We start from the raw sequence: 6,453 nt of genomic DNA, 5'->3' as shown, positions 1-6,453 counted from the left end.
ACACAGTCACTCCGGATCAGACAGTGTAGGGAGAGTGCTGCTGAGCTAGGGAGAGATTTATACTGCGAAATAGGTAGTGTAGAGTCTCTAAAGCTTGCAAAATCAAACAGTCCTTCTGAGGACTAATATTCATCCCAGATATCAGGCAGGCAGGCAGGCTGTAAAGGAGACGTAGTGGTTATACCAACAAACACTGCATTACAGTCCTGTGTGCTGCTGTTGCTCAAATTGCTAGACTTAGCCCCAGGTCTCAGGGGCCAGGAAAAATTCTTTTTTTTTTATCTAAATCCTCTTTTTTTTTTTTTTTCCTCACTCAGACTGTACAAATACCCGTCTTATTAACCTTTTGGTATTTTTTCCCCACAAAAAAAAAATTGAGTGTGTCTGTGAGTGTTCAGACACAAATATATCTGTTTAAAAGAGTCTGGTTTCGGCCAGATAGCTAGAACTGTGGTTTTGCAGTTCCACGGTTCAAATCTATGAATTATCCACTTTTTTGCCTTTTTTCCATAATAAAAAACAGTTTGAGTGTCTCGCTGACTGTTCAGGCACAAATATATCTGTTTAAAATATTCTGGTGAAGGCCAGATAACTAGAACTGTGGTTTTCCTCTTCCACGGTTCAAATCTGGGTGTAATCCACCTTTTTGCCTTTTTTACATAAAAAAAACAGTTTGAGTGTCTCGCTGACTGTTCAGACACAAATATATCTGTTTAAAAGATTCTGGTGTAGGCCAGAGAAATAGAACTGTGGTTTTCCTCTTCCATGGTTCAAATCTGGGTGTAATCCACCTTTTTGCCTTTTTTACATAAAAAAAAACAGTTTGGGTGTCTCGCTGACTGTTCAGACACAAATATATCTGTTTAAAAGATTCTGGTGTAGGCCAGAGAAATAGAACTGCGGTTTTCCTCTTCCACTGTTCTAATCTCCTTTTTATTACCCTTTTGCCATTGATAGTGCGTGCGTAAGCTAGTATACTTCATTTACAATGGGCAAGGCGCGTGGCAAAGGACGTCGAACTGGACGTTCTGGTGATGGTGCGTGCAGAGGACGGGGCCGTGGCCAAGGTGAAAATGTGCCACAACCAACAGCCACATCTTCTCGCTTCCAGTTCTTGACCGAATTACTAGGGAAGCACACAACAACAACACTTTTGCCAACTGATCAGTGTGAACAGATTATTAATTGGATAGCAGATAATACTTCCAGTCACCCTGGCACCACCATCTCCAGTCTGTCTTCCACACGATCAAGTCTTAGTAGCCGTGAGTCTCGACCGCATACTCCTCCTCACCCTGATGCTCCTTCCTCCCACCATGCCGAGTGTCCTCAGACAGCAACTGATCCCACACTTGGACACTCTGAAGAGCTGTTCACTGGTCCATTTCCATATTTGGGCCCCTCACCTGCTCCGCTTGAAGTGGTGAAAGAGGAGATCCCATGTAGCGATGGCCAAATATTTGAACAGCCACGGCCACAGGAAGGCGACGCTGGCAATTTGTCACAAGAGGTGGACGATGACGAAACACAATTGCCAGGAAGTGAGGAGGAGGACCGTGGTGCGGAAGTGGAAGAGGAGGAGGTGGTGGATGATCTAGTAACTGACCCAACGTGGCAGGAGGACACGCAGAGCGAGGCAAGCAGCACACAGGGGGAGGGAGACAGAGTACCCCAACAGGAAGGAAGAAGCAGTGTGGTGGCCGCAGACAGAAGGCGGGCAACCATTCCCTGTAACACCAACACGAGGGACGTTGCCAGTACAACCGGTAGGTCTTCCAGAGTCTGAAATTTTTTTAAGACTCTGTTAATAACCCCAAAAAGGCCATTTGTACCACCTGCCAGGCCAGCATCAGCAGGGGTGACAAAACTACCAGCCTGACCACCACCAGCATGATCAGGCACATGTCAGCAAAGCACCCGACTTTGTGGGGTGAATCCCAGGGTCCACGACCAGTGTCAGTGGGTATCACCACTGCTTCTTCCTCTGTTGTGCGTGTAAGAGAACCCCCTGTTGTGCGTGCAAGGCAATCCCCTGTCCATACTGCATGCAAAGATGCCCCCTCTTCTTAGTCTTCACTTGTTATGGCAGTTTCTCAAGAAACAGCATCAACGTCCACGTCCACGTCCCACCGCAGCGTTCAATTGTCCATATCCCAGACATTTGAACGAAAGCGCAAATTCGCAGCCAAACGCCCCACAGGCCACAGTCCTAAATTTGCACATTTCACGACTGCTTGCGTTGGAAATGCTGCCTTTTAGGCTGGTGGAGACGGAATCCTTCCGCAACCTTATGGCGGTGGCCGTCCCTCGGTACTCGGTCCCCAGCCGACACTATTTTGCCCGGTGTGCCATCCCCGCACTACACAAGCACGTAACCCAAAACATCTGCCGTGCCCTCAACAACACAGTTACTGGGAGAGTCCACCCGAGAACGGACACTTGGACAAGTGCTTGTGGCCAGGGACGGTACATCTCCCTGACGGAACAATGGGTAAACATAGTGGTAGCCATGACCCAGTCGAACCTTGGGACGGAACACATCTTCCCCACACCGAGGATTGCGGGCCCTATGTCTGTCAGAGTTGCCCCCACAGTGTACAGCTCCTGCGCATCATCCTCCTCCTCCTCCTCATGTTCAGCCTCCATCTCAGATATCACCACATCAGTTACAAGCTGGAAGCACTGCAGTACTGCCTCAGCCAAGCGGCAACAGGCTGTGCTGAAACTCATAAGCTTAGGTGATAAACCTCACACTGCTTGTGAGTTGTGGACAGCTGTGAAAGAGCAGGCAGATCTGTGGCTGAGATCGCTGAACCTACATCCAGGCATGGTCGTGTGTGACAATGGCTGTAACCTGGTGGCGGCTCTGAGGCGAGGCGAGATCACAAACGTACCATGCCTGGCTCATGTGCTTAACCTCGTGGTTCAGCGATTTCTTAAATCATACCCCGAGTTGCCAGATCTGCTCGTCAAAGTACGCCACCTGTCAGCTCATTTTCGGAACTCGGCTACAGCTTCCGCCGCCCTTGCTGTGTTGCTGCAGCGTTTGCAGCTTCCGGCACACCGACTGGTGTGTGATGGAACATTGGAACTCTACCCTCCACGTGTTGCAAAGGATTTGTGAGCAGAAGAGAGCAGTTGTGGAGTACCAGCTGCAACAAGGCCGTCGATATTCAGGTCAGACTCCACACATAAGACCTCAGGAGTGGACCTGGATGTCTGACATATGTACCATCCTGACAAACTTTGAGGAGTCCACCAAGATGGTGAGTGGCGATGACGCCATCATTAGCGTCAGCATCCCACTTGTCTGTATTTTGCAATTCTCTCTGCAGAGAATTATAGAGGAGGCATTGCAGCCAGAGTATGATGAGATGGATCAAGAAGCCATAGCGGGCAATTACACACAGCCAAGCCTCATCTCATCCTAACGTGCATTGGGGACAATGAGAGAGAGGAGGAGGAAGAACAGGAGCTGGTATCATGCTCTGTAGACGGTAGTACCTGTACAACGGACATACCATCGGTTCAGCGTGGATAGCCTGAGGACAGGGGGGTGGGGGAGGAGGAGGAGGAGAGCATGGTCAGTCGTCATCTTGGTGAGGACACGGAAATCTTGCCCGTTACCAGTCTGGCACGCATGGCTGACTTTATGTTACGCTGCCTTAACCGTGACCCTCGCGTTGTCAAAATGTTGGGTGACTGTAATTACTGGTTGGTGACACTTTTAGACTCCTGCTACAAGGAGAACTTTCACTCTCTTATTCCTGAGGTGGAGAGGTCTACAAAAATGGGGCAGTACCAAAAGGTCCTTGCTGCAGAACTGTTAAAAAAATTCCAATCTGAACACGCTAGCGGCAGAGGTCACAATTTGTTGCCCAACCAAGGCGTACATGCGAAAGAGACGCAACTCCAATCCAGCAGAGGCAGGGGAACACTGTCAACGTTCTGGAACAGTTTTCTGAGACCTGCCCAGCTTACAGGCCCTGAGGCGCGGGGTACTCTCACAAGGAGTGGAAAGTTTCAAAAGATGGTGATGGAGTACCTTGCTGACCGTGCCAGCGTCCTCCGTGATTCCTCTGTGCCTTTTAATTATTGGGTATCCAAGCTGGACACTTGGAATGAACTCGCTCTGTATGCTTTGGAGGTCCTGGCCTGCCCTGCCGCTAGCGTGTTATCGGAGCGTGTTTTTAGTGCCACTGGAGGAATTATAACTGATAAGCGCACTCGCCTGTCAACTGACAGTGCTGACAAGCTGACCCTTATCAAAATGAACAAGGGCTGGATTGGGCCAGACTTTCATCACCACCAAATGACAGCAGAGTAACATAAAGTCAAAACCACTGTGTTATTTAGGGAGGTGTAATCCCATGCACGGCTTCACACCCACACATGGGTATACGCTTCCTCATTTCGGCTGTTTTTTGCTCTTCTCCTTATCCTCAGCCTCCACCACCACTATACCACCAGGGTGACCGTTGTCCGTGTTTCCAGCATTGGAAGTTCCTCCGTCCTAATTTTTGGCAGCTTTTGCTTGGAAGGCATAGGCAAAGACTATGGGAGACCCACTCCCCAATAATGGGAATAATGTTTTTAATATGCTGTACTGCATGGCTCTTGTAAGGGGCATTAAAATCGTCTTGTTAAGCTACTGTGATCTCCACGTCTCTTCCAAGGGTCATTGATATTGTCTTTTTATTCCACTGGGACCTCCACCACTCTTCCAAGGGGCATTGATATTGTCTTTTGATTCCACTGTAACCTCCACCACGCTTCCAAGGGGCATTGATATTGTCTTTTTATTCCACTGGGACCTCCACCACTCTTCCAAGGGGCATTGATATTGTCTTTTTATTCCACTGGGACCTCCACGTCTCTTCCAAGGGGCATTAAAACCGTCTTGTTAAACCACTCTGAACTCCACGTCTCTTCCAAGGGGCATTAAAACCGTCTTGTTAAGCTACTGTGACCTCCACGTCTCTTCCAAGGGGCATTAAAACCTTCTTGTTAAACCACTCTGAACTCCACAGCTCTTCCAAGGGGCATTGAAATATTGTTTTTAATTACCTCTAACCTCCATGACTCTTCCAACGGGCATTGCATTTCCTCCTAATTTTAGTCAGTTTTTGCTTTTCAATGCATAGGCGAACACTAAGGGAGACCCACTCCCCAATAATGGGTAGAAGGTTTTTAGTATGCTGTAATCCACGTCTGTTTCAAGGGGCATTGCAGTTCCTCATAATTTTTGGAAAGCCTTCCATTCACTGCTTAGGCTAACAGTGTACAGGAGACCCAGTTGCTATAAATGGAAAAAAAGGTTTAGTTAAGGCCCTCTGACCTCCATGTCACTTCCAAGGGGCATTGGAGTGCCTCAAAATTTTTGGTAGGCATTGCACTCACTGTATGCCCTACAACTGTGTAGCCAAACTGCTCCTTTTGGTACAGAAACATATCCTACAAGACATGTATGGTTGACTGGCCTGATATTGATGTGAATGGTCCCTGTTCCTCCTGCTCTTTCTCCTTTGCCACCACCTCATCCATCATTCATCACCTGAAGCTTTGTTTTAATGGGAGTCATAGAACTGGGATAGTAGCAGGAAAAAATCCAGCAATCCTCAGAGGAGGTAGGATATGCTTCCTGACGAAGCCATTTCCATGCGAAACGCGCGTCGAGGCTACTGCACATCCCCAGCATCTCGCTCTAAGCTGCCCCAGACTCTGCCAACATGACCCAAGGTAATGTTAATCTTTTGATGCCACTCTCCCTGCTCCGTTGATGTGGGTGTTGTTATAACATAACAATAGAAAGCAGTACTTAGTGTCCTGCAATTAACCCCTTCAACACCTGACATCCTATACAGGGGGAATCGTTATTTGCCATATCTTTCTTTACCATAGGGTCCCACTAATGCGGATTTCTCTGACTCTAAATCACCTGACCGAATCTGGACTAGGATTTTTACTTGACTATAATCTTGTACTACCTAGCTGGCAGCACAGACTTACATCTATTACATTTAATATTTTTGGTAGGCATTGCACTCACTGTATGCCCTACAACTGTGTAGCCAAACTGCTCCTTTTGGTACAGAAACATATCCTACAAGACATGTATGGTTGACTGGCCTGATATTGATGTGAATGGTCCCTGTTCCTCCTGCTCTTTCTCCTTTGCCACCACCTCATCCATCATTCATCACCTGAAGCTTTGTTTTAATGGGAGTCATAGAACTGGGATAGTAGCAGGAAAACATCCAGCAATCCTCGGAGGAGGTAGGATATGCGCCAAAACACTGACCACCTCAGGCCTATCCGCTACTACATACATGCGCTTCCATTCCAAGGAACAGAAAGCTAAGGAGATAGATGGCCTCATGATCATGAATAATTTACTCGTTGTGTAGGAGGCCGGCCACTGCTGCTGTCTACCTTCTGAACTTTGTATTGAAG

This window comes from Phyllobates terribilis, unplaced genomic scaffold (genome assembly GCF_046119375.1).
Source record: "Phyllobates terribilis strain yellow unplaced genomic scaffold, ASM4611937v1 Scaffold_613__1_contigs__length_973857, whole genome shotgun sequence".
NCBI lineage: Eukaryota > Metazoa > Chordata > Amphibia > Anura > Dendrobatidae > Phyllobates > Phyllobates terribilis.
The sequence above is the reverse complement of the archived record's forward strand: the minus strand, read 5'-3'. Positions refer to the sequence as shown.